The following is a 26,887-nucleotide window of genomic DNA, read 5'->3' as shown; positions in this document are numbered from 1 at the left end:
CTTTGAAAAAAGCATATTTTTGATCTATTTTTTAACTGTAATGAGACTGGTGAACAGCTAACAAAAATCCAGGATACATAACTTTTTTGTCATGATGCCACGGTGTCTCAAGCCCTATTCAAATCTCATCTCCATCACACATTGACCTAATGATTTGGGGCCAGCGTTTTGATTCCAACGTTTGAGACTTAGTTTCCTCATCTGTGAAGTAGGCATAGTAATCCCTGCCCTGTCACACCACAGGGTTTTGCCAGTGGTTCCCAGCACTTGGCATTGGAGCACCACCTCCACAAACAGATGAGGGGGTGTTGTGGACCGGACCAGGAAGGTGTGGGAATGAAGCTGGAAAAGCAGCTTAAAGTCTGTTGGGAGTCTCTCACTTTATAACACACATTAGTGCAGAATTTGCTTTCTATCCCATGTACAATGTAGTTAGTACAGATATTTCCCTAGCTTGGAGAAAAAATTGGAATCATAGGAAGATGTGTGATAACCCCAAGTCACCCTAAATCTCAGTGTTGCAGCAGTGGGTACCTGTGCATGCTCTGTCAAAGTCCAGTGAACACTACCAAGTGTACTGGGTGGCTCTTTGTGATGACCAGCCCTACTACTGTCCAGACTCCTTCCACCCCACACACCTCTGTGTCAACAGATTTCTCTAGCAGGGAGAAATCAAATTAACAAGGTGAGTACCAGGAATTAAATGCTTCTATGAGGAGGGGAGACCCATCACTTCTGTTCCCGTTTCATTGGCCAAAGCAAATCTCATATCTATCCAACGTCACATAAATGAGTGGAGGGTCCAAGAAGAATTAGTGAGGAACTGAATTTGGTCCATGAAAAAAGTGCCCACCACACTGTGTCCAGATCCTGCCCCCTTCCTCTGAAATGTCCATATGAAGATTCAAGCAGAGTTCATTACCAAAACAAATGCAATCAGGTTTAGGACCAAGCAGGATATCCAGACCTGGTTTCTCCTTATACATAAAGCATCTGTCCTGCTCACCTCCCTTGGTTTAGACCCTATTGCCTACACATCAGTTTCTAGACACTTCTGGAATGTGCTTTATGATTCCCAGGAGTCACAATGGCCCCTTAAGCCAAAGCTGTGAAGATGTGCTGTCCTTGCCTCTCACAGCTGAGGCCTGGGATAGAGAGTCTTCACATCTTTAGACTTGGGGTACTTTCTGAACAAACACTTACTAGAATTCCAGAATCACTCCATGCTATGATGCTGACATCTCCTTGCTGGGGGTAAGGAAGGAAAGGAAAGAGCAGAGTAAAGTGCAGAAGGTGCCTTCTATGTGCCCTGGCATTCACTTTAAGGGAAAATAAGGTGTAAGTGAATTTATTTTCTCAAATTTTATTTATTGTTTTATAAGTTAATATGATTGTTAGCTTAATAAGGTCACTCTGTCTATGAGCAGAGTGCCATAATGAATGCTGGGAGAACAGTAAGGTTGAAAGTGTCCCATGCCCTCTGGCTCTTGCTGGGGGCTCTCCCACTGCATCTTAAGGCTTCTATAAAATCCTATTTGTAGATGCCCTCCTGTAGCTTTTCCATGCATTGGACCTTGCGCTCGTTAGACTTATCAGGGTTCAGTGAGGGATCCCTGCAGAAGTACCTTGGCCATGGGCAAATATAGGGGCATGAAGAAATGTCTTTCAGCAGTCGTAGCTCCAAGACTGGAATTTACAGCAGGTCTTACGTAAAATGTCAGTACCTCTGCATCTTCGGTATATAGTGTGGTTATTAGACCCCTCTTGTCTTTGGTTACTCACCATTTAAACTCCCTCAGACTTTAGATTAATAAATAGATCAAAACTGATATCAGTAAGGAAACTATAGCGCTCCAGCAAAGTTCTGTATGACAAAAGGAAACATATAGGATAAAATGGAAAAGTGATTAATAAACATATTAAAATTTAAACTTGTGAATATTCAAATAATTAAAACTATAACTACAGCATATATTTTCATCAAAATGGCATTTTCTTTTTTCTTTTTCTTTCTTTTTTTTTTTTTTTTTGAGACAGAGTCTTGATCTATTGCCCAGGCTGGAGTGCAGTGGCAAATGTCGGATTATTGCAACTTCTGCTTCCTGGGTTCAAGAAATTCTCCTGCCTCAGCCTCCCAAGTAGCTGGAATTACAGGCATGCGCCACCTTGTCTGGCTAATTTTTGTATTTTTAGTAGAGACAGGGTTTAGCCATGTTGGCCAGACTGGTTTTGAACGCCTGACCTCAAGTGATTTGCCTGGCTAGGCCTCCCAAAGTGCTGACATTATAGGCATGAGCCACCACACGTGGCCTCAAAATGGCATTTTGAGAAATGATGATATTTGCTTTTGAAAAATGTGTGGTTAAATATATGAACATGCTGTAGAGATAAATGCCAATGTATATCAAGCATAATTAACAAATTTGTAATTTTTGATCACAAATTTCACTGCTAGGAGTTCTTGCTGGGAAATAAATGGTACCAGAAAAGAGGGAAGGTGGTGGATAAAGCTTTAAAGTGTTTAGAAGTTTAGGAGTGGTGAGCCAGATAGATAGATAGAAGAAAGGCTGATAGAAAGAGAGAGACAGATAAAGGAGTTTATTACATGCATGGCTCACACTAGTATAGTAGCATCTGTGAATACCAGTGATGGAGAAGTTTATCATTTTCACAAGTAGTGTAATTCCTTACGAGGCCTAAATCTGCCTATATGGAGGTGAAATGTAATTTTCTATCATTTGCGTTAACAAGTCTGGGACACATGTTGTTACCGCAGTGCCTGCTATCAGGCGCCGTCACCCTCTTTCTCCCTTGGCTGTTTTTCTCCATGGAGGTGAGCAAAGTGAGCCAGTCTCCTCTCTGCAACTGGTGAGGAGACACGAGGCAAATGATTGACAGTGGGGGCTCCTGGGGTAACGTGGAGTTTCTTCAAAGATTGTTTCTTGCAAAGAAAAGAGTAGCCCAAGAAGGAACACTTCTGTCCTGCACTCTTCCGAGTCTCCTGTCTTTGAATGTGATTGTGGGCATGAAGCCCAGAGTTAGAGAAAAACTTGGTAATCATAAATGCTCCATATCACCCAAATGCCAGCCCAGAGCACAGACAGCCAAACAGCAGCAGCTACTTTCTCATAGATGTCCTGCTATAGGAGAGAAGTAATGCCATTTCTGCTCAGGTATTCTGTTACTTGTAACTAAAGCATTCCTAATTGGTGTCATATCCTACATATCTATATCATTTGTTCCTCTGTTGGGCTTGGGAAATGAAAACATGGAAGTGAATTCACTAATTCATCTGTTTCTTTTCTTTCTTTCTTTCTTTCTTTTCTTTTTCTTTCTTTCTTTCTTTCTTTCTTTCTTTCTTTTTCTTTCTTTCTTTCTTTCTTCTTTCTTTCTTCTTTTTTTTTTGTGACAGAATCTAGTTCTATCATCAGGCTGGAGTGTAGTGGTGTGATCTCGGCTCACTGTAACCTCTGCCTCCCAGGTTCAAGCCATTTTCCTGCCCCAGCCTCCCAAGTAGCTGGGACTACAGGTGCGTGCCACTACCCCCAGAGTATTTTTTGTATTTTTAGTGGAGATACAGTTTCACCATGTTGTCCAGGGTGGTCTTGATCTCTCAACCTTGTGACCCACCTGCCTCAGTCTCCCCAAGTACTGGGATTATAGGTGTTAGCCATCATGCAGGGCTCATTTGTTTCTTCTAACACTTTATTTAAATGCTGTGAATTCTTGGTTCCAAAGGCTTTAGCACAGTGATCCCCAATCCCTGGGCCACAGACCAGTACTGGTTAAGAACTAGGCCACATGGGTGAGTGGCTGGTGAGTGAGCATTATCACCTGAGCTCTGCCTCCCGTCGCATCAGTAGCAGCATTAGATTCTCATAGGAGCACGAACCCTCTCGCGAACTGTCCATGTTAGTGATCTAGGTTGCCTGAGCATTATGAGAATCTAATACCTGATGATATGAAGTGGAACAGTTTCATCCCATAACCACCCCCGCCCCACCCCGTTCATGGAAGAAGCATCTTCCATGAAACTGGTCCCTGGTGCCAGAAAGTATGGCAACTGCTGATTTAGTAGAACCAGAGTAAGACATATCAGTTCATCTTTGTTTCTACTCACTTGACATTTGTTTATTGAGCACATGCTACTTATCAAGCTCTATGCTAAGAGCTACTTTACTTAACCTGTTAGGAAGTTCCTAACAGCCTGAAGTTCCAACTGGCTAAGTAAAGCCTTCCTAACACGCTTGGTAAGTAGCATGTGCTCAATAAACGTGTCCATTTTTTAATATGTTATGTCCACTGTCACATCAATGGATCTGAATGCACACAGTGTCACATAAGCAGTAGCCTGAATTCAAGAAGCCTCGTGAGAGACATCATTGTCGTGGAGAGGCTTAGCCTTCTTAACAGGTTAAGTAAAGTAGCTCTTAGCATACAGCTTGGTAAATAACACATGCTCAATAAATTTGTCCATTCTTCTAATACGTTTATGTTCTCTGTCACATCAATGAATCTGAATGAATACAGTATTTCTCTTGTTAGTGTCACATAGGTAGTAGCCTGAATTCAAGAAGCCTCATGAGAGACATCATTTGTCATAGAGAGGCTGGCTGTGGAGACAGGTGTCTCCTGTGAGGATTTCAAAAGTACTAGGAATGATGGATGAATTTTTCAACTTTGCTGTGATTTTATTAACAAGTGTATTTTCAAAGGCTTGTCTGGTATCTGCTTTGCAGATTTCCCCTTTGCTTTTTTAAACCATGAGCTGAAGGGCTATATCACACTGACAGCAACAAAGCATTAGATGAATAAGTTATAATGTTCTTCTCATAGCAGCCACCTGGATCTTCACCTTCTCTCCAGTCTCTGGAAATTCAGCCAAACAAGTGTTACTTTGAGTATGACTTTATTACCAAATCATAGTGTTGAAACACTCATTTAAGATGCATTAAAAGTTGGAGATTGTGATCATTGGTATTGAAAGTCGTTCCTGCTTGGAGACAAGTTAATGTTGACATATTGCTTTTTTTTACCAACTCTCCCAATACCCCAGCCTTAGAAGCATGGGAAAACGAGATAGTTAAATAGATAGCTTAAAAGATGGCATTTCTTTTTTTCTGTTCTATGTCGGCTTTCCAAAGCAGTCTTGGAGAACTAAACAATGTGTGTAGAAGATCACACATGGATAAGTGACAAGTGACAAATTTTATACCTAATCAGTGTCACCCCAAAGCCAATACGTAGCTCTGCACTTCTTGGGAATGGAACAGACCTCTCTTCCTCAGCCAGGAGAGCTTCATGAAGCTTCATCCCTAAATTCTGGGTTGGGGGTAAAATAAAGAATAGGACTGCTGGGTTGCTCCTAAGCTTATTACTCATTCATATATCTTCTTGCCCTTTTTGTTTGGTGGGATTTTCCTTAATCATTTGTATCCTCTGGTGTTCACCAGGAATGAGACCTAAATTCCCAATTAGATAGACTTTATGAAATTTTAAGAGTAAATGTATATATTGGAATTAGTTCAGGAGAAAAGAGAGAAGAATAAAAGGAGATAGGTAAGGATTCATATTTGGCCTTAAATATTCAAGCTTCTGGATGTCATACATGTTTTGATTGATGGGGACCTCAAGAATCATTTTGTTCACCACTGTCCCAATACTTGTCTCCCATCCACAATATTTGTGTCCAGTGATTGCATTTTATTTTTTCCAGTTTCTGTTGGAATACCCATATCTGATAGGAAACATATTACGTCTCAAGGCATGCAGTGAGGATATTGATTTCCCTTGCCTTTTCTTACCAGTTATTAATAGATTCAGAAGCAATTTACTGAATGTTTGCTCTTTGCTGGAGAACTGGTTCTTGCTAAGAAATGCGAAGTTTCATATGAGACAGTCTTGCTCTTGGAATTTTCTTGTATAGTCACCACACTATTCATAAACACTTAGAGTCCTGTTTATAATAATTTAAAAAATCCTAAACACAGCTGATTAGAAAAGGCATTTCATCTGGGTTGGAACACTCAAATCCCTTCTTCTATGAAGTGGATGTGAGTCCCAGAGCCCCTCCTTATTCTTTTTGGGGTCACCAAGTGAAACGCTCATTCATGTAAAATTTGATCCGGGTAGCCGTATCTGAGACAAGTGAAAGGTGACCTGAGAAAGCCATGCTTCTAAGAAAAAATAATAAAACAGACACCTAGAGAGAAAAAACAATTGACCATGTGCCACCAGGGATGGTGGAGACTGTTATCTATCCTTTCAGCTTGACGTGCTTCCCTTCTAGTTACTGGCATCTGCTTCTCAAGAGATCTTCTCCTTAAGTTCCAGAGATACTCTCTTATTCTTCCTCCCCCAGGCCTCCTGCAATTGTCTGGCTAGTTTGAGAGTGTTTGTGTCTACAACTCAATGATTCCTGCCGGAGTCTTTGCTATTGAAGTAACCACAGGAACAGGTTCTCTTGATATACTGAAAAGATGCATCCATGGCCACCTCTCTGTGGGACGAAAGTAAAGGGCTCAACTTTTCTCAGACAGGTTATTTATTTTTCATTGTTGAGTCCCATTTGTTCCTTCCATCCTTACCGTTGAACTCTAATGTGGGTGGAGGGTTTTAGACATGAAGAAGGTTTTATTTTCCCACCCAAGTTAGCTACCATTTTGACCACCATTATTTCTGCATAAGGCAGGATATACAGACAACTAGAGGAAGGTTTGAAGAGCAGTGTACTAATTGTCTCCAGGATCATCTAACCTTACAGAGTTAAGGCTATGTGGAAAAATAAGCTATTCTGTAAGTTTGGATCAAACAAAATGGGTGATTCTCACTGGCAATACTTACTGGAAACAAAACCCAACAAATGAAGTTAACTAAATTACCATGGCCAGAGAGGGCGGTCATGATGCCACAGTTACTCCCCTGAAATTCCTGAACATTTTGACTTTTATAAGGAATTCCATGAGCTGGGTTCATCACAAACTGATAATGACTGTTCCAAGAAGAGCTGTAGCCTTTAGCCAATCATCTGTTAGCTTCTTTCTGCTGACCAATGGTATTTCTATATAAACATGCTGAGAACACCTTGCTGTATCTCTTCATTTTGTCCTTAAAAACCTGCTTGTAACCTCCCTAATTGAAAGCACTTCTCTGAGGCAGTTTGGATATGTGCTTCCAAGGTTGCAATCCTCAAATCCTTATACTAATTTTGCCTTAGCTTTTTCTTTCAGGTCAACATTATGGATGCTCTAGATGGAGGTTTTTCAGGTGACCTAATTGTTCAATGGGTGACCTCCATTCTTTATCTCTTGCTGAAACCTCTTATTCTTCCCTTAGTCCTATCCTTTTAAGCTTCTCCTTCATCCTAAATTATAGCCCTCATTTATTGTCTGTTTTAGTTACCCTACCCTAAATACGTATCCAATTCCAAATCTCTTCAGAATTTTATCGTGAGATTATTATCCCCAGATCCTCACAGCTGCTTGGTTATGCTCCTGGAGAAAGAAGAACTATGATCTCAGCCATCGAGTTACCTCTGCAACCTGGCTTCCTCCCTTCCCTTGCATTTGAGTTCTAGCTATAAGCTTGTTCCCAGAAGCTATACTTGCTTTGAAGCTCTGTTCCCTGCACGTACAGTAAATACTCTTCTATGTTTCTTCATTTTGTAGCTTACAATCCTCTGTACAAACTTGGTGTCTTCCAGAGTACTAGCATCTTATTTTATGGTTTGGCCACTGCACCTGAGAATTTGCCTTGTATAATTCTACGTAAAGAAATACCGTATGGCAATATATTCAACATACCATCACATCTGCTTATCTGTTACAACTGTTTGTATGGCTATGAAGTTTAAATAACTTAAAATACAAAAAAATAAGGGATATTGGATTTGGGAAATACAAGAGTTGTAGAATGATTGGCTAATTAAAATAATACAGCAGTAAATGACTTTATGGCTTCTAGTTATTTTTCAAGATGGAAATTATTCGAGATATAAGAAAATAGAGGAATACAAACAAGATATTTCTCATAAAATAAAATGTTTATGGTGGGGATTTTATGTGGTTCTTTTATTTACTCCTCTTGCATCAGAACAATTCAGGAGGTTCGTGCTTATGAGAACCATTTATAACACATAATTTGTCTTTAAATTAAGGCATATTTTCAAGCCAGGATTTTTTCCCCCTCCATACAACAATGAAAGATGGATTCTGTAAGGCCTCTGAACAGTTTAACTAAGCTGCCTGCCCTTCATGCCAGTGACAAGTAAGGAGTAAGAACTATTAGATGTCGTTGAGAAAACAGACATTGTAAAGCTAGTGCCAATCAAAATTATCTGGTTGAGAAAATTGGGCTTTAAATTTTAAAAATATGTGAGAGCTGCTAGAAAAATTATGAAAAATTGAGTAGGGTCACAGCGCTCAACAAATCTTCCGTTTTCTCTGCCACAGGCTTAGTGTCACTTGTACGTTTTCTGTCTAATAGAATGTAATAGTCGAAGAGGGTCAGCAGTGACATGCACCTCTCCCAAATACATTTCCGTTTACATTCCTGAGGTCCAATTATAATAACAATGCCATAATTTGAATTCCAAACACATTTGTATTGCTGATAGAGGATGAAATTTTTCAACTGATTAGAAAATTCTACCTTTAAAAAATGCACAGTAAATACATCTAGCACAGACACACGTGCTGCTGCTATTTCCGTTTTTTTTCTTTCTTTTTTTTTTTTTTTTCCAATAGCTAAGTCTATGACTACTAGTTCAGGTTATATTCATCTATTTAATTTGAGCTGAGGACCATTGCACTTCCAGCTTTCAAGTTTGTATTCTATCAGGAAGATGAGATAGAGAACTGGTAGATAACATTGTGTGTCTTTGAGGGCACACACTTGTAGTCCCAGATACCTGGGAGATTGAGGTAGAAGGATCACTAGATCCCAGGAATTCAAGACCAGCCTGGGCAACATAGTGAGACTTTGTCTTTAAAAATCAATAAATACAAGCAAGTAAGTTTTCAAATAAAACAAAATATATGTTTTTTAAAAAATTATATGAACTCAACATATGGGTGATTTCCTTCATTTGTTTCATCATTAATGAAATTAAGGAAATATAAAGATTCATTTTATATTTCTAAGGGGCAGCGCAAGCCCCAGCCCCTGAAAAGCCACCACACCACTTGACTGACCACGCCAACCTTAAGACTTTTAGGTTAACTCCTGTCTGCCACGGATTCTTAGGAAAAGATAACATCTTTGCCTGGGCGTGGTGGCTCATGTCTGTAATCCCAGCACTTTGGAAGGCCAAGGTGGGTGGATTGCCTCGGGTTGGGAGTTCGAGACCAGCCTGACCAACATGGAGAAACCCTGACTCTACTAAAAAGACAAAATTAGCTGGGTGTGGTGGCCCATGGGTGTAATCTCAGCTACTCTGGAGGCTGAGGCAGGAGAATCACTTGAACCTGGGAAGCAGAGGTTTCGGTGAGCTGAGATTGCACCATTGCACTCCAGCCTGGGCAAGAAGACCGAAACTCTGTCTCAAAAAAAAAAAAAAAAAAAAAAAAAAATCATCTTTCTAAATCCAGACTCACAGGCAGATAACAGTATATGACCTGAATAACCTCTTAGTGAAGATTTTCAGATTATGCTCCACATTCTGGGAAGCTCACCAGGGCTTCAGATTTAGGAGGAGGAAGACTTTTTTTTTTTTTTTTTTTTTTTTTAAATTTTGACTTCGATTCAGGCCTTCTTTCCTTGGATGCAAAATCAGTGTGATAGAAAGGAGAAAGAACAATAAGCACATTGAGTTCTGGAGTGGTACTAGTGAAAGAAGCACCTATTGTTCAAGCCCAAAGGGGAGCGTTTTTAAAATTATTTTTAATTGTAAAAATAAAACATTTAAGAGCAGAAGGACTCTGGCCTTGTGGGAGTCCCTTTGCCCAATTAAAAAAGAAAGAAAGAAAGAAAGAAAAAAAGAGAGAAAGAGAAAAAGAAAACAAACAAACATGGCCGGGCGTGGTAGCTCACGCCTGTAATCCAAGCACTTTGGAGGCCAAGGAAGGCGGATCACCTGCGGTCGGTAGTTCAAGACCAGCCTAACCAACATGGTGAAACCCCATCTTAAAAAAACCCTTAGAACAGAAGTGTTTGAACATCTTTACACTATTTACTCTTTTATCACAAACCCTTCATTGCTTTTTATTCTTGGTACAATTCTTAGGAAAATTGAGACCATAGCTGCAGCTTCTCCCTGCAAATCTCCATTTGTGGTCTAGCAGCCAGGTGGCTCACTGCCACATTCAGAAGAAACTTCATTCAAAAATAACTGAGAAATAATCAAAATGTTTCCTATAAAGTCTAAAAATTATACTAAAGGGGGAACCGTTTAGACTACTGTTATGAATTGAATCGTGTTCCCCTTTCCAGATTTCTGTGTTGAAGTCTTGAGCCTCAGAACCTCAGAATGTGACCATATGGTAACACTGGAGTGGGTTGGGCCCATCATCTTATATGACTTGGGTCCTTACACAAAAAGAACATTTGAATATCTCAAGCTGAATGAAAAAAAATGATAATCAATACATACCAACTTTAACATGACCCAAATGTTAACATTGTCTAACAAAGATTTTAAAGCAGCTGAACTAAAAATGCTCCAACAAGCAACCAACCACAGATGAAAATATTAAATAATAATAATAGCAATACAATAAAAATAATGCAAATAAGAAACCAGTATAGTGTAGCAACTATTTACTTTGTATTAGGTATTCTAAGTAATCTAGAGATGATTTAAAGTATGCAAGAATACATAAATAGGTTATATGCAAATTTTATATCATTTTTTGTCAGAGACTTGAGCATGCTCATATGTTGATATCCAAGAAGGGTCCTGGAACCAATCAGTCACCCACAGAGGAATGACGGTACACAGCGTAAAAATCAACAAAAACAAAAAGCTAGAAAGCATCAGCAAAGAATTAAACAACTTGGCAAAGACAAAAACGTAAAGACTTTGAGAGAAAAGAGGAGAGAAGTTGGAGACAGCTGCTCTACTGTGATAAACAGAGCTTTGAAAAACTAGGTACTTTTACGTTTTTATTTGTGGTTACATTAGTTTGCAAAGGACAGTCACTTTAATCTTTCTTCTGTGTGTGATGTCCACCTGTATTTCTAAAGCAATGGGCTTATGTCATAATTTATCATTTTTCAGTTTTTTTCAGCTGGAATCTTGCTCTGTCACTCAGGTTGTAGTGCAATGGCATGATCTCGGATTACTGCAACCTTTGCCTCCCAAGTTCAAGCGATTCTCCTGCCTCAGCCTCCCGAGTAGCTGGAATTACTGGCACCCACCACCACGCCTGACTAATTTTTGTATTTTTAGTAGAGACAGGGTTTTGCCATGTTGGTCAGGCGGATCTTGAACTTCTGACCTCTGGCAATCCACCTACCTCAACCTCCCAAAGTGCTGGGAATATAGGCATGAGCCACTGCACCCAGTCCTGTTTTTTCAGTTTTACGAATTGTCTGTTGACTTGTTGCTATGCCAAATGAGGATATCATTGAATACACACACACACACACACACACACACACACACACACACACTCACTCACCATCTCCTTCCATTTTCTCAGGGTAGTTTTGGATTAGAACAATATCCTATGTTACATTTCTATGGTGAAATATATATTATCTGCTTGCGTAGTGGTGTATATTTTGAATTAAATTACATTCCATATGCATTTCTGAAGTTCCCATCATACTCTATATTCTTACTTTTCTCTTTCTTTTAGGCTTCTTTATTGTTTACTATCCAAGTTACAGTCTAATTTGAGATTCCCTGAAGATTGACCAGAGTTTGTCCTTGGCATTGGAAAAAAGGAACGGGAAAAGGATTTTTGCTTTACTAGTTTTGTTTCCATTTTAAATTCCATGCGTTATTTTTATAAAAATAAAAATGTTGAAGGAGAAATAAAAGCAATTATTAGGAGCTTAGAAGAAGTGAACATTTTTTAAGTACTTGAGATTATTATATGGTCCCACTGTCCGTCAATTTTATCAAGAGAAACCAAGGACAAGAGAGACTGAGAAAACAGCCCCATTCCCCAGCTAGGGAAGCCAGGGCTTCAGCCCACATCTTTCTGACTTCCAGTCCAATCTCTGCACAATACCCTACTGAGAGGTAGGGGAAGAAGGCAAGGGTGACTCAGGCTGGCATGCTGGCTGTTCAGAGGGTACCTTCAGGGCTCGGAGAGCAACACTGTGGTGAGCTACCACGATCCAATTTGCAGCTAGAAAGAGAATTCACGTCCCAAGGATGACAGCACTGAATCACAAAGGGTTGGGAGCTTCTGTCAGGATTAACTGGTGGCCTGAGTAGAAGAAAAGGCACTCAACTGTGAAGAAAAATAAGGCAATTATGGTAAGACGTTCCCTCTTAGGATCACTTGCAACTATGAAGCACTGTTTTCTAGACAGGAGCTTAGTTTGGGCAGATTAGCAAACTCATATATGAATGAACAAAGGAAGATGGTTTCTTGGTCAAATTAGTCAATCCAGTGCTGTGTGTCTTCCTTGCTAATGTTAGTTTACTTCAGGAAAGGGTTATTTATACTAATCTTTCATCCATCACCCCCAAGTCAATTAGCAATGTGCACAACTGCTTAACAAGTAATGTCTATATTGTAAAATACTCTCAAATAAGTGTGATGATCTATAAATGTTGGGGTTTTATTTGTACCTCTCACCATGCCTTTAAACGTTACAGGCAATAATAGAGCAGGCCATTAAATGTCTATTGAGTAATTGCTTGTTTATCAAGCACTTCACTGAAGTGCTTCTCATTAACACATAGGGAATTTAAAGAAGAAAATAACAGGAAAATAAGTGGTTGACAAATGGATGTCATGGCACATGGACAGTGTTGTCAAGGCCTACAGTCATCAGCATCTGATGTTTTTTCTTCTTTCAAATACTTATCACATTTCTTTTGTGTTCTAGTATCTGAGTGAGGTGTTGGGGGTACAGAAATATTCTACAAGCAGTCTAATCCTGAGAACACAGAGGAAAGAGCCATCACCTGTCTGTCTTCAGCGGAAACATAATGCTTCAGTGAGATGTTAAGCTTGAGTGGAAGTTTTCCAGCAAAAGAGGGTCTAAAGGCTCACTCTGGAAGGGTACAAGGCCATACCAAGGCTTGCTTCCTTTGCCTCCAAAGTGCCCAGTCATCATTAGCAGGTCTTGCTAGGGCAATCAGTGTTTTATTTATGAAATTATGATTAATTAGAAGTATTTGTTCCCCTCCATTTTTCCTGGTAGTTATAATAAACCTTTTAAGATTTTATTGGAATATAATGTTGCTCTAAGGCAAGCTTGTCCAACCTGTGACCTGTGGGCTGCACATGGACCAAGACAGCTTTGAATGTGGCCCAATACAGATTCATAAACTTCTTAAAACATTATGAGATTTTTTGCGATTTTATAAACTCATTAGCTATCATTAGTGTATTTTACATGTGGCCCAAGAAAATTCTTCTTACAATGAGGTCCAGGGAAGGCAAAAGTTGAATACCCCTGCTCTAAGACTAACAGATCCTCATATAAATCCAAAATCCTCTGCTCTTACCATGTGACTTCAGTGTGCTCAATCTACTTGAAAATTGCCTCCTCATTTTGAAATTAGAAATAGCATAGCCTATGTGCTAGAGTTACGCTGAATATTAAATGACAAAATGACAGTAGCTAGCACTAGATAAATGTTGTTTCTCATCTCATTTTGCTTTATTGCATGTGACTGTGTTATAATATGTAGTGTGAACAAAAAATAAGTAAGATTTGGTTATTTGCAAAGAAGAAAGTTCTAAAGCCTTAGAAATTACAGTTTCAAGCTTTTATGGCCTTTCAAAAATTTATTCATGGAGCAATAGATACATTGAAAATGGATAATTGTAAACATCATTGCTTATGTATTTTTAAAAAAGAAAAAAGTGATGTTAACAATGGTTGAATGTTGCATGATGTATTTCATTGAAGAATCAGAGCCATGAAAGTATTTCTTTTTTTTTTTTTTTTTTTTTTTTTTTTGAGGCAGAGTTTCGCTCTTGTTACCCAGGCTGGAGTGCAATGGCACGATCTCGGCTCACTGCAACTTCCGCCTCCTGGGTTCAGGCAATTCTCCTGCCTCAGCTTCCTGAGTAGCTGGGATTACAGGCACGTGCCACCATGCCCAGCTAATTTTTGTATTTTTAGTAGAGATGGGGTTTCACCATGTTGACCAGGATGGTCTTGATCTCTTGACCTCGTGATCCACCTGCCTCGGCCTCCCAAAGTGCTGGGATTACAGGCTTGAGCCACCGCGCCCGGTGAAAGTATTTCTGAGATAAAGAAGTATTTATGACACTGGGTCTTGATATAAGCTATAACAGGGCTTAAGTAGGCCTTTCTCTGGACCAGGGACACATTAAAAATCTGGGAATAATGCACATATAGTAGCTATTTCGGTCATGCATGGCAAGTATTCTCCGTATATATTTCCTTTAAGAACATTACCAACCAGCCATCGTGGCTCATGCCTATAATTCCACCACTTTGAAAGGCCAAGGTAGGTGGTGAACAAATCACTTGAGATCAGAAGTTCAAGACCAGCCTGGCCAACATGGTAAAACCCTGTCTCTACTAAAAATACAAAAATTACCTGGTTGTGGTGGCCCGTGTTTGTAGTTTCAGCTACTTAGGAGCCTGAGGCAGGAAAATCACTTGAACCTTGGAGGCGGAGGTTGCAGTGAGGCGAGATCGGGCCACTGTACTCCAACCAGGGTAACAGAGTGAGACTCCAATCTCAAAAAAGAAAAATAAAAAGAACATTACCAATGAGGATTTGCTTGGGTGCTATAGATTTGGCTGGCATTTATTTAAAAAAGAAGAAAAGTAGACAAAACATTTAAATTATGGGTGAGATCTGCTGAAAATTATAGGGCTGAGACTTCCTTTTTCAGTGAAAATAACCTAAGAAGCTCAATTACTAAGTTAGTGTTTTCTAATGTTCCTTCAATTCCAGTACACACACACACACACACACACACACACACACACACACACACAAACTTGAAATTTTCTCTTCCAAATACTTATATACCTTATAATTTGAATGCTAATCCCATAAATATTTTCCGGAAACTGTTCTGAATATTCACTGCAGACCCCCCTTTAGTTAGCTAAACATTCCCAGCCAGTGAGTAAGACCACTATGGTATTGATTGGTATTTTGGTGTTAAAATGTGGTATTAAAAAGATTGTCATTATTGACAAGAAATTAGTCTCTCACTTTTCCCTATTGGACACTACCTGAATTGTAGCCAAGAGTAGCCTTCAGACTCTGTGCTGGAGGGTAACCACGACCTTGAGTAGCCATCTCTAAGCACTGCAGGAAACAGGAAAGGATGCATGTGGAGTAGAAGCTCATGTTTTTCCGCAGTACTGATTTTTGGCCGCTGTTCACCTTGCAGACTCTTCTGGGAGGCTTCACAGACCAGACCAATGATGGCCTGTGCTAATGTTACATATTAGGAAAGCAGACTAGGGGTTGGCCAGGATAGCTGACTAGAAACACCAATGTTATAGGTCACCTACTAAATTTCAGTTCTAATGATATACTTTTGGAACAATATAAAGACATTTTCTGTTACTTAATGGCAATTGATAGATTGCTTACTTTACTTTTATTTGAAACCTTTCAGAAAACTTCCACCCATGTGGGATCCAGGACAGACTGGGCTCTTTGTAGGATTCCTCTAAAATAATCGTGCCTGTACTGGACACTCTCACCTCTCTCACCTATCATAATCCCAATATTTCAGTATCGGGCCTATAAGCTAATGTGTTTCATGAGTCTGCACTTAGCACTTCTATGACTCTCTTAGCTCTTCATATTCTCTTGTATTTATGCATCATTCTCTCATAAGCCACCAGGATGGTAGAGTGTATTCTCAAAAGCATCTAACCATGCTCAGCATTTAATTACCATATAAAGCACTCTCTAAATTATAGAGGCTGATAATTCGTATTTTACCTTTAAATTATCTATCTTGAGAGGGCTAAAATAAGCATGATTTCATATGCAGATGATTATTTAAATAGTAATTGATTTGTGGAAAATACAACAACTTGAAAGCAGGACACGAGTTGTAGTCTTCATTCAAAAGTCCATGTAAATCCAGCTGGTCTGAAGCTCATTTACGACTTCATTGTGCAGCATGGGCCCACCAACTTTGTCTCCATGTGATTTAGTCACATATGTAGAGTGCGATTACTAGATAACACTCTTTCCAATGGGAACATGGTCAGGCTCCTTGTTTAAGAATTTAATTTCCTTGCTTGTGCTGAAGGTAAAACGGAATAACATTAAGTAGAGTGTTTATTTTTGCTACTGTTATAAGGACTCCAGTTTCAGCTGAGACACGTAAAGAGCTGGGAAGTCATCGCATCTACCCACAGCAACAAGAAATCCAAGTAGACTGAAAATCAATGACTTTTTTGGACCCATCAGAAAACAGGTTATAGAGTTTGTTAGCCTACATTGCTATGAAGGAATACTTGAGACTGGGTAATTTATTTTAAAAATAAGTTTATTTTGGCTCACAGTTCTACAGGCTGTATGGAAAGTGTGGTGGTGGCGTGTTCTTTTGATGAGGGCCTCAGAGAGCTTACAATCATGGCAGAAGGTGAAGGAAGTCATTGTCATGTGACAAGAGAGGGAGCAAGAAAGACAGGGCTAATTTTCTATTTTTAGGAGAAGCAGTGTTTCACCATGTTGGTCAGGCTGGTGTCAAACTCCTGACCTAAGGGAATCGTCCCATCTTGGCCTCCTAAAGTGCTGGGATTACAGGCATGAGCCACTGTGCCTGGAGTGGTGGTGCACACCTGTAATCTCAGCTACTTGGAAGACTGAGGCAGGAGAATCACTTGAACCAGGGAGGCTGAGGTTTCAGTGAGCCCAGATAGTGTCATTGTACTACAGCCTGGGCAACAAGAGCGAAACTCCGCCTAAAAAAATAAAAGAGAGAGAGAAAGACAGAGAGAGAGAGAGAGAGAGAGAGAATGAATACAGGAGTTCCAGGTCCTTTTAAATAAGCAGATCTCACATAAATTAATACAGTGAAAACTCACTCATTATTGTGATGATAGCACCAAACCATTCATCAGGGATCAACCCCCATGACTCAAGCTGTCCTCAGTACACCCCACTTCTAAAATTAGAGACCACATTTTAACATGAGAATTGAAGGGATCAAACATCCAAATTATATCGTAGGGAAACGTGATATCCCAACACCTGGGAATAAGGTCCCCGGCATTTTCTTATTTGAAACAGAAGCCACTCTGTATTACATAAGCCAACCAAAAAATTAAAACTCTTACAGAATTTTTGGAGGCTCAGGGTGGCCTAATGTGAGAATATGAAGCTCCCAAGGGCTGTACCCTAGGAGAGAGTTCCATTCTCTTGCGAGCTTTTTGTCCAGGAATTCACCCACATTTATAAACAAGAACAAGAAAGAACCTAGAAAAATTCCACCCTCACCCCTTTCCCCACATGCACCGTAGTGCCGGCTGGGAGTGGTGGAAGAAGCAGTCACTGCAAATCCACCCAACTATTTCCAACTACCCACTTCATGGCACAATTTCCTTCTGTCCAAAAGAGAGAACAAAACAACAGCTGGTCTTCACACTAGGACTGACACTATAATGGAAAATGACCTCTTTAGTTTCAAATAAGAAGTCCCCAATCTTGCTTCAAGATAAACTCACTTATCTTTTCTATTCTATGAGGTTTCTATGAGTTAAGAACAATTCTTCCTCCCTGACAATTTCTGAATGAAAAAGGCTCTATCAGTTAATGTTTTCAGCTGTGTGGAGAAGAGAGACACTCCCACTTCACCCTAAACAAATATGGCTTTATTTTCCTCACTTCACAGGGAGCCCAGAGACAGCTGAGTCAGAGCCAATGTAGCACATTCACAGCAAGCTTCCCATAACTCTGAGTGAAGTGGCTAGGTTCGCAACCCCACAGTCACAATCTCTCTCTGATGCAATTCTAACATCACATCTGCATTCCAAGCAGGAAGAAAGAATAGAAAGAGGAGTCAGCAGCAGAGTTCTGTAAATGCTGGACTGAGCACATTTATGTTATGTGACCACCAGGAGCTGCACTGAAGGCTGGGATCATAGGCACTTAGCTTTTTCTATCTCTATAATAAAATCATAGTAGGAAAAATGGAATTTCATGAGCCAATTCTCCTATCAGAAAGCAAGCCAAAGGCAGGGGAAAGAAGTAGCCTAAAGCAAGCCCTAATGGGAAAATAGGGCATGCTCCTAGAATATTGGAACAGGGGCAGTGATTGATGGACTAGATCTTTCTTTTCTCTGAAGTAAGAGAGCACCTGGGTGCATCTGCGATGGACTGGACAAAACTGGGACTCTCATTTGGAACCCAGCTGCAAGTTGTTTCTTTCCCTGGGAATGAGGAGCAATGCAAGTAAACATTTCAAAGTATCAGCACCAAGACCCCACCTCACCCATTTTCATAAAGACTTTCCAAAGACCTCTGACTTGACTTTGCCTGTGGCTTTCATGTTCATCCCTATGTTACTCCTGATACAGTTTCCAACTTGTTGTACCTACCTAGGGTTGCCTAGGCTGGCACATCCACCATTAAAGTCTGGGCACTATGGCAAATGTTTTCATGCCATAAAATGTGGCCTTTATCCTGTAGCAAATGTAGGTTTTCAAGCAAGGGAGTAGAATGATCAGATTCGAAATTTAGAAAGCTTCCTGTGTGTGCTCCACAGTGTGGATATGTATTTGGATGGGTGAAACTGGGGGATATTAGAGCAATTCAGGTAAGAGATGATCAGAGCTGAGCCAAGGTAATGTTAGTGGAGTGGAGAGGAAGGGTATTAGAGACAACAGTTCATTGCAAATTTGTTGTTGGGGACCAGGCTGTAAAATTGGTCAAAGGTGCCTATAAGACTTCAAGTTGAGTGGAAGTTTCAGCTTTCATTGCAGGAAAAATGTTTTGGAAGAAAGATATTGAGTTGGATTACAGACCAGATAAGTTGAAATTGCCTCTGGAAAATGCAGGTAGATGTGTTCACCAGAAAGCAACACATGGTGGTTGAAACTGGATGGACTTCCAGAATTTGAAGAAACTAAGACTGAGTAAATAAACTGTGGAACGTTATATTCAAGAGGCAGGCAGATGAAAGTGAATCAGGAGAGGAGAGTAAAAAGTATAGAAGAGAAAGGGAAAGGTAAAAAGGAAAAGAAAAGAAAAGAAAAATAACAGATGTCACAGAAGCCAAAGCAGAAGAGAACTTATTTATCACATCGCATGGTTGAATGGTAATAGCATGTAGAGGGTGAGAGAATAGTCTCCAGAAATGTGCTGTCTGCACCAAGTATGCCTCTATCATTGATTAGTTCTGTGGTTTGAGACAAGATATTTAACACCTTTAATGTGGGTTGTAGTAAAATAGTTAATACAAGAAAGCAATTAGAACCTTTTAAGTGTGTCGTTGAGTGTAAATAGATAGCATGCAGCAAATGTAACTTAATATTACGAAAGATGTTCTAGCTCACTTTTAGATGGTGAGATTCTTTTTTTTTTTTTTTTTTTTTTGAGACGGAGTTTCGCTCTTGTTACCCAAGCTGGAGTGCAATGGCGCGATCTCGGCTCACCAGAACCTCCGCCTCCTGGGTTCAGGCAATTCTCCTGCCTCAGCCTCCTGAGTAGCTGGGATTACAGGCACGCACCACCATGCCCAGCTAATTTTTTGTATTTTTAGTAGAGACAGGGTTTCACCATGTTGACCAGGATGGTCTAGATCTCTCGACCTCGTGATCCGCCCGCCTCGGCCTCCCAAAGTGCTGGGATTACAAGCTTGAGCCACCGCGCCCGGCCTTAGATGGTGAGATTCTTAATGTGAAAGTCCATTTTTTCTTGTCATTGCTGTAGCCTCAACACCCAATGGACGAAACATAGTTGACACTGTGTAGTTATTTTGATATCAAAGCAATTGTTGTTCACTTCCAGCATTTAAACAAAAGAGAGAAAGAGAAGGAGAGGGAGAGTAACTAGGATGTATAAAACCTAATACTATTGTTTTCTGTGGTTCTGTTTTTAAGTGCATTTTAGATCTGTTTTTCAACTTCTCTTGGGTATATATGTTAAAAATCCTGCATTTTTTCATAATGTCAGGAAAATCTCTGAAATTCACACCACTGAGAAACATCCACTACTACCACAGGGGTCACCATCTTCTTTCCTTTGCCTTTAAAAATTGAGATATAATGTAAATACAATGCAATGTGGAAATCTAAGCGTACATCCAGGTCAATTTTTGCTATCTGCTTGTCAATGAGATAAAGATACAGAATATCTCTGTTACTCATAAAGTTCTTCCATCCTAATTTCTAGTCAATCCTCACAACAGAAGTATTCATCATTCTAACTTCTGTCATACCATGTTCTACATTATCTTGAATTTCATAAGTGGACTCATGCAGCATGTACTTTTCAACACCATAGAATGTTTTTGAACTTTACTTTGTGGTTTTATGGCCCACTGTCCATTCCTTTTCATTGCTGTGTAACAGTCCCTTGTGTGATTTAGGACGATGGGTCTATTGAGATGAAGCAGCTGTCCTTTTCTGCTGATTCATCTCAATAGACTCATGAGGCCTGATCATAGTGCACTGTGGAATCACTGAGAATCATCCCACTCCTTCGAAAATTCCTGACTTCAAATCACAGCGTTGATCAACGTGTGACCCTGTTCACAGAAAGAAAAAATAAAAGGGATTAGGGAGTGGGAATGGGCAGGAGAGACAGCAACACTGTCAATTTTGTTTCTCTGCATAACTTAAATACGCTCCCTGTCATCTTCTTGTCTTAAGGAACAATAAAGAATAACTTTCTGGGTCTCTTGGCTGTTTAAGTAGCCACAGAAAGTACTATTTAGAAAAGTCCGTAGCAACTCACATACAGGAGTGATAACATTTTAGAAAACGGAGTTTTGGCTTATGGCTGGAAAGTAACTTCTGATCCAATACCTTTTTTTTTGGTAAAACTTTGATTTGGATAACCAAATATGTCTAGCTGTACTCTCATTTATGTTATTTTATGCCCGAAGCTCAGCCTAGCCCTTGTGGAGTAGACATCTGTCAGAACAGCTGCCTGGGGGCTGCATGAGGGGGTGGATGGAGTCAGGGGAGCAGAGAGGGACTGTACATTTACCTCTGAAAGGCTCCCGTGAAAGACTGTCTGGATTTCTGCTTAAAAGTAGTTTATTTATAGGATGAACAAGATGAATTTGATATAACTGCATATATTCATTACCAAAATTTGATGTCATCTTTCCAAGTTCACCTTTTAATTTGTAATCAAGGCACATAGAAATAGGTTTACAAATGTAATATGAACACAAATATTACATGTAATTGCAAAATCTAAGCACATTATCAAATTGGACATACTCTATGGCTTCATTTGGATGATACTACTTTAATTAAAATGAGAAAGCATTGAATAATCTTAGAAGTCTGGACATGCAGCAAAGAGTAGAATGGGTGAGAGTGAGCCTTCTGCAGTAAACTCTCCTGATCAAAGTGGGACTTAGTGGCATATACAGTGATCCATCAGGGATGTCATCTGTCTATGGGAATTCATTGCTAAAGCAAGGTCCTCTTAAGCTAATCTTTCAGGGTTCTTTAAACAAAGGACAGTTCTTACTACTGATGTTTTTGGAAAGCAATGCTCAAACACTTTATCTATGAAACAATAAGATGACTTAAATTCTCTTATCCAATGTTATGAAACAAACATCACTTGAGATGAGCTATCTTAGGGGAAAGGAAACTGTGCAATAAGCACCTACCATATGCAAGATACAGTGTTGAACATCATCAAATTATATGCAAGTGTTATCATTTTGTTTGTATGACTATTATATAAATATTAATATTCTCAGTTCACAGATGAAACTAAGCCACATTCTTAGGTTATATAGATACCAAAGATCTGTTTTTATAGTCAGGAATGATGTGATTCTGGGCTTGATCTTATTCCCTGAACTTCTGGTTATTTTTACTCTAGAAGCTTAAAGAGAAAAATCAGTTAAATCTTTGGGAGCAGAAAATTTTTCTTATAAATATGCATGCCTTATCTCTCAATGCCTTAGGTGAGGACACCTATTTATCTTGGAAATAAATGCTACTAGCTTTCTTAATAGCAGGACTAATGATGTGTGGATAGAACACAATCAGAAACCATATTAGCAATAAAATCATGGTGTACTTTATCAAAAGGGTCTTTGATATGCAAGTCAACAATGTACTGAGGAAGAAAAATGGTTCTTCACAGGCAGGACTAGTCTCCTTACAGGAAAAGAGTATTACAGGATAAAGGTAGAGCCAAGATGGACTTTCATAGGATGCCTTAGGCAGATGGTAAGAAGAAAAGGGAACCGAGATAGCAATTGAGTTTTGAAGGGTTTATCTGGACTGTGGAGAAAGGACAAGAAGTCAGAAGGACTTGTCTATATGTTTATAATGCTATCATGTTTATAATGCTAGGGAAGGCAAAAACTAGAGATAACGACAATGATTCGGAATAAACATGTTTATAGGGGATGCGGACATGGGAGAAGAAACCTGAGATTATGTCAGAGAAAAAATTAGTTTCTAAAATAAGTTTAGAGCTTTGACTGCTAAGCATTTGGGGAACAGCTTCAAAGTATCACCCTCCAAACGGGTTACTAAAGTAAGAAGTAGAGATCATGAGAACATAGAGAGATAAAGCCCAGTGCTTGGGGACTCATTTGCAGTTCATCAAGTTGAGTGGAAAAGTGCAAACCAGGCCATCGTAGTCAGTGAACGTCCGACAGTAACCCTCAGTTGCAGACTGTAGGTGTGGAAGTAAGCATGGTTTTAGTTTGATATACATCAGGATACAGATTGCTATTAAACAGAGAGAGTGAATAAGAATCAACAGCTTTATTGTGTAATCACAGCATCTCAATTTTTAAAAATTACAATGAATAAAGCATGAATAGTGAAGTAAGCTATGTTGCTCACATGCTGCATTTTATTATTCATGTAACATTTCTGACTAGCTAAAATGTTTCAGTATATCAGGTGGCATACTCAGTTCTAGAAAGACAGAAAAATTAGTTGCAGTTACTGGCTCACAATCCAATGCATGTGTTTACATGAGTGGGGAGAAGAGGCAGACCAAATACCGTGCATGCTGCAAAGGAGCTGCAATGCACAGACTGTGGTATTTAACAAAGAGAGAAGAGCTAGTTTAGCGGCTGCAGTAAAGAACATAAGTAGTCATTGAACTTCCCATTCTCCATCAGTCTCCAAGTGTCCTTGTCTTTCACTTAATTATTTACATGAGATTGATCACATATAACCAGTACCTTAGGGCCTTGCTTAGGTGATCAATTTGTAGTGTCTCCACATAATAAAATATCAACGAAGAAGAAAGCCATGATAGTCTGATGAAATATCATCTTTTAAGGACCACTTATGTTAGCATCTAAAGGGAGAGTTTAAAACACAGTTCTTAAATCTGTGCTCTAACATACAAATCAGAAGACATTAATCTAACAGGGCAATGTGAGTTCATTCCTCAAACAGCAGTGTGCACAAGGAACACTTGGTCTACACCAGTACATCTGCACATAGTTGAACTTCAGAATTATTTGGAGAGTTTGATCTTCAAAGTGTAGCTCCTTAGGATTTTTCGTAGGCTTTCTAAATCAGGAGTTTCAGGAGAAAGTCCAAGGCTCTGCAATTATAGAAGCCTCAGAAGGAGACACTCATGCTCAGCCTAATGGAGTGACCAATGTTCTAGGAGGGTCTTAAAACTCAGACTGAAGCACCATGGTTATTTCTGTGAATTCTATCCATATTGGAGCTGTCTCAGCCTCTGGTTTTCCTGCTCCCACAGTGCTGATGCAAACCTGTTAGAGCATTCTTTCTAAGCAGATCCTCTGGTTAGGCTATGCACCTTCCCAGAGTTAGTTTCCTCTGATCTACAGATCTGTCCAACACACTCTCCACATTCTTGCTGCCTTGCCTTTGACTGTGGCGTTATGCCTATCTGTCCATAATGACAGCCTAGTTCTGACAGCGGACTCATGGAAGCTAACTTTTACTACCCTTTATTTTATGTTATTTGTCTGCTCACCTGTATCATAGTTCTGATATGAAATCATCATTTTTGGTTTTTAATATTATAAATATTTGCTGTATAAAGAATGAATTATTTTTCTGTGACCTTTTCTGCAGAACATAGGCTTCCATTAGAAGTATTTGAAAATACCAAAAGAGCTGAGATCGAGTAACTAGATATTTGAAAGCACTAAAAGGGAGAGTGATGGGTTTGACTGCCTTAGAACACTTCAGAGGACTTGGCCCCAATCAGTCGCTCTTTCTAATACCAGCACTTTCCCAGGCTATACTCTCTCTCAAACCACTGGCTTTCAAGTTGTCTTTTATCCTAAGCAATTTGCATAATATTACCGAGATTTCTCAGTAAGATTTGGAATAAAGGAAAAGAAATTCATCTTCCATCTTGAGTTCAGCTCTATAATTGCAAGATTTGCACAGAGGCTGAAAATTTCCACAAAGCATTTATTTGCCCTTGGGTGAGTTGCTGATTCTCTGGAGCAATCTTCTCCTCTTTTGAATGCACAGAGTAAGGTAGCAGACATGAAAGACAGCTTTGAGCTTCAGCTACAAATCAGAGCAGAAGCGTGGTGCTGGACAGCCTCAGAATTATAACTGATCCAGCTTGGCTCAGCAGTGATTGGAAATAGGTCAAAAAATGGCAGTGCTGGAGTCCAGAGTGTGTGGGAGAATACTACATCTCCTTTAATATTTTAACAGTTCCTCGTCTTGTTCTCTGACTTTTTACTTCTTTGTGATCTTCCTGTAGTTTTTAATCTTTGTGTGCATAAAGAGACAAAAGTAGCTGAGACATTTTTGATACAGAAAAGTGATGAGAAATCTTGATTTATAAGATAATAAATATGTTTAAATTTTAACAATATTTATGACACTGGGGTCATTTTTCAAGAAGAGACAAACAGATCAAAAGCTCAGAATGTGAAGCCCAGGAAAACAACTTAGTGTAAATAAAAGTTAATAACTGATAAATGAACATCTTAAATTGATAGTGTAAATATGAACTATTTAGTAACTTTTCTTGGGGAAATTTTCTATCAGGAGAATTTGGTTAATTTGCCACCAGAATAAATACATGCTAGGAAAAAAAGTCAAAATTTAGTTTTCAAAATGTAGTCACAAAACAACATGAGAGAAAACTGAGAATAATATTTATTTGCTTTGGCAGATGGGCTAACATTCAAATAATGAAAATTATAAAAGACATGACAGAAATGGATGAAGAAAACAAATGACATTAAAAAACACTTGTACATGAAAAGCAACATAAAGATAATTAAAATTCCTGAAGAAGACAAATACAAGGATTGAGAAATTATTCTAAAAATGCATAGAATTTATATACATGGATAGGAAAACACTTATGTCCAGAAATGAAAAGGACAATGGAGACACAAAAATAATCCCCAAATGACTAAATCCAAATGGCTAATAAACAAATGAAAGACTTTGTTTTGGTTTGATTTGATTTTGCCTCTTGAGTTAAAGAAAGCAAATGAAAATAACATTCATGGTAGTTTTTAGTGCTAGCAATGGTATGGAAAGATAAGCATACTCAGACACTAACATTAGAGAGTGCATAAATTAGTAGAAGCATTCTAGATGCAGTTTGGGATTAGAAGTCTCAATAACATACAACTTCTTTAACCTTATAATCCTGATAATGAGAATTGTAAGTTTCCATCAAATATTTATAAAACTATTCATTGTGCAATCATTTTAAATAACAAAAAATAGGAAAAAACCAAAAATATGGTGTATTAATATAAAAGAGTATTACCTGCCTACTTATGAAGCTTTCCAGCATGTTTCTGAAGTGTTTTTATGTCCTCCCAGCAAGGAGGCAAGTTGACAAAGACTAGCCAATGCCGTTATGGTGCAATGGAATCACAGCATCTGCTGCTGAAATACCAGCAGTGGCTGTATCTGCAGAGAGTGGCTATCATCCAGCAAAAGATGGTGCAGGTAGTCCTCCTGGACCTAGAAATAATTTGAGAAATATTTCTTAAATAAAACTTGCAAAGCCTGGCAACTAACTCTGGATGGTCTGGGAAAGAGGTGGAAGACGTTTAAGAGATGCTGACATTTACAGGTCAATGAGCTGGGCTGGTGGAAACAATAACCAAAGCTGTGAGAATGAGGAAGGTAACTAGGCAGAAACCTCCAGTATTCAATTCCTTTTGGAACTGACAAATGAGAAAACAGCTGCAGAGAGACTTGAGCGTTCACCTGCACAAAAGAGGTATGAAATTAACATTTGGGGAGGTCTCTACTCTGTATGTATCAAATGTAATTCTTATTCTGTTTTATTTAATTCTCATAGCAGGTAAACAAAATTTTTGGATTTAGGCATTCAACAAACCGTTCTTGCTTCCCCGCTATATAAGTGAAGGAGAAATAAAATCCTCTACAGACAAGCAATTGCTGAGAGACTTCATCACCACCAGGTCTGCCTTACAAAAGTTCCTAAAGGAAGCACTAAACATGGAAAAGAACAACCAGTACTACCCAATCCAAAAACATGCCAAATGGTAAAGACCATTGACTCAACGAAGAAACTGCATCAACTAACAGGCAAAACAACTGCAACCAGCTAGTATCAAAATGGCAGGATCAAATTCACACATAACAATAT

This window comes from Saimiri boliviensis, chromosome 10, assembly GCF_048565385.1.
Source record: "Saimiri boliviensis isolate mSaiBol1 chromosome 10, mSaiBol1.pri, whole genome shotgun sequence".
NCBI classification, from domain to species: Eukaryota; Metazoa; Chordata; class Mammalia; order Primates; family Cebidae; genus Saimiri; species Saimiri boliviensis.
The sequence above is the reverse complement of the archived record's forward strand: the minus strand, read 5'-3'. Positions refer to the sequence as shown.